The sequence below is a fragment of the Propithecus coquereli genome, unplaced genomic scaffold (assembly GCF_000956105.1).
Source record: "Propithecus coquereli isolate 6110/MARCELLA unplaced genomic scaffold, Pcoq_1.0 Scaffold247, whole genome shotgun sequence".
NCBI classification, from domain to species: Eukaryota; Metazoa; Chordata; class Mammalia; order Primates; family Indriidae; genus Propithecus; species Propithecus coquereli.
Window position 1 is genome coordinate 2,240,638 of NW_012148030.1, and position 2,940 is coordinate 2,243,577.

At 47.6% G+C, this 2,940-nt stretch overlaps 1 protein-coding gene across 1 annotated transcript in view; it reads right to left on the minus strand.

The window, feature by feature from the left end:
- MAL2 (mal, T-cell differentiation protein 2) overlaps positions 1 to 2,940 on the minus strand; it is a 47,318-nt gene that overhangs the window by 16,149 nt on the left and 28,229 nt on the right. The gene's annotated exons all lie outside the window — the stretch shown is intronic.

The following is a 2,940-nucleotide window of genomic DNA, read 5'->3' on the forward strand; positions in this document are numbered from 1 at the left end:
TGGTCTTTACCTTCTTTACCACCCCATGCATCCTTGAATGTCGGCCCCTTTGGCCTCATTTTAGTCCCTAGGAGGCATTCTGTAGCTTTAGGATGATACTGTCTATGCACTGTATTGTCTCTGCCTGGAAAGACTCTTCCCACAGCAATTACTACTTGCACCTGCCCCTCCCCCTTTCTATTCCTGCCAATTGTGCTTCCTCCCGCCGTTTCAAGAGCATCTGAATTAAACTGTGGTTTAAAGGCTTCTTCTGTCTACTCCTGTTTCTTCCCCTTTTATCTTTCATAGGTGTTGCCACCCAATACACTTCCTGTACTCTTAACTCCAAATACTTGGATCATCCTATCTAGCCATCCTTAGGGTCATATATCCTCTAAGGTGGACTTTATGGCAATGCCAGAGTGAAAATCACTATGCAGGCTCCTAGAGTTCTAGATCCCAGCATGTAACCTGCCGTGGAGAATTAAGTCTTTGAAAAGCAGCTCCTGGTGTACTGCTGGGCCCTGGTAGAGAAGAAACACTTCATCATGAGACACTAAGTGACTAGGCATCCAGAACAGCTTATTGTGAGTTGGGTTCCATGGAAGTCACCAACTCACAAAGTCAGGTGGGACAGCAGCAGTCTTCTTTAGAAGGGAATGGCATATCTGAGACAGATAGGAGCAGGGCCGAATGGCATGAGTCAGCTGCATGTGCAGGTGGCCCAGGCTCCCCTATCACCTACCAGAGTGGAACTGCTCTCCTTCCCTGGCTCATACTATGGCCAAATGGTGGAGGGGTTTCCTTATGTCAAGCTGAAGGAGAAAGAGAAAACTCAGGCTTTGTTTATGGAAGAGCTGGCTCGCTATGTGGTTGCAAGGTGAAAAGGGACGGCAGGTGCAATGTTTATGTGGTATAGCCACATTCGGGGTTGGTTTTGAAAGACAGTGGTTAGGGAGTATTTTCTTAATGGATGGCGCTGAGTGGTGCAGCATGTCACACATTTAGTTTGGAAAGAAAAGTAGCCCAAGGTGAGAATATACATAGACTCATGGTCAGTGGTGAATGGCCTGCTGAGCTTGTGAGGAACGTGGGGGAAAAAAAGATTAAAGGTTCAGAGACAAGGAAGAGGTACGGGACTAGGCATGAAGTGGTAAGATCTGTCATATGGTGATGCCCACCACAGGCATCACCATGGAATGGAACATGGACAAAATGACCTTGACAGTTGACATTAGCCAGTCTTTGTCATTGGCCACCCCATACCTGTCATTATGGGTACATAAACAAAGTGGCCATGGTTGGGAGAAGGTGGCCATGGAAAGGCCCACGGCATGGACTCCCACTTGCCAAAGCTGATCTAGCTACTGCCTCCTCTGAATGTTGAATCTGCCAGCAACAGACACCAAATCTGAGCCCATGATATGACATTATGCTCAAGGAGACATAATGCCATCTCAGTTACTCTAGTAAGCGGAGGAAAACTGAGCTCTTACCTTCCTGGAAGGCAAAATGGTTCAGTCTCATGAAAAGAGACACCCATAATGGCTCATCCTCATACCCAAGGGTATGGATTTGCTTCTCCTTTTCTCAGAGCCTCAGCCACCACCTACATTCAGAGATTTACAGAGGGCCTGATCCACAGGCATCCACTCAACAGCCTCTGACCAAGGAATTGACTTCTCAGCAGAGGAGGAGTGGGAGTGGGAGCAGGGTCATGGGTCACATCATGTACTACACCATCTGGAAGTTGCTGGCCCATCAGCACCAAGGAATGGCTGGCTGGAGGCACAGCTTGGAGGCACTACTCTGTGGGGATCAGTAGTCATCCTTCAGGATGCAGTAGACAGACTAAAGAAGAGTTTTCTACATGGTGGTGTGTCCCCATTGGAAAAATGAGAACTTGGGGGTGGAAGCAGGAGTTTCTCCACTTACCATCACTCCTGATAACCTGGTTTCTTTTCCTACAACTCGGCTCTGCAGAGGTCCTGGTCCCCAAAGGGGCAGACTCTTGCTACAGGAGATAGTAAGGGTCCCATTGAACAACAAGCTACAGCTCCTTTGGACTTTTTGTGTCCAGGGAACAAAAGGCAAGAAGAGGAGTCACCATCCTGGCAAGGGTAGTGGACCCTTATCATGGAGAGAAGGCAGGGCTGCTGGAGGTCAGGAGGGTGGTGAGTACATCTGGACCTAGTATATGTGCCACAAGGAGGGCAGAGGAATTATGTGTAGAACTCAGGTGATTCACTTAGGGACCTCTTGGAAGTCTTTCCACCAGATGTGACTAAAAACAAACAAGTACAGCAACACTGGCCTGAAATGGGTGTGGCTGCTAGAGGCTCTGACTCCTTCAGGAATGAGGGTCTGGATACACCACCAGGTAAACCATTGAGACCAGCAGACAAGATAGCTGAACAAGAGGAGTGTAAAATGGTCAGTGGAAGAGGGAGCTGATGAATACAACTGTGGCCCTGAGACCAACCCCAGCAAAAGGAGCTATAGTTCATCTCTCTAACCTCTCTCTTTTAAGTCTTTCTTCAGAAAGAGAGGCAAATTGGAACACTGGAGGAGCAACTCCCCAAATACGGATGGAGAAATGAATCCACATGGTGCAAGGAGTAGATTATAGCATCCATATTGTGTACCACACACATTTTCCTTCAAGAACAAACCTGATGCTCAGCTGTGAGGTGTACAGGTAGCTCACAGCCTCCAGATTCAGTGGGTCTGGGATCTGCTACAGTGTTTGAGCCAAAGCCACATTCTTCCTAGGTGCCAACTCATGACATCACAGTGAGGATACTAGCGCTTGGTCACTTGTGCCCAACACATAACTCTCAAAGGGAAGGCTATGCTCTGGAGCTTTTTTTGGCTAAGACTTTGTCCATCTGTATCAAAATCTGAGACTTTTCAGACTTATCTCACTTCCTCCCTCATTATCTTTTATAGGTGTTATCTCTT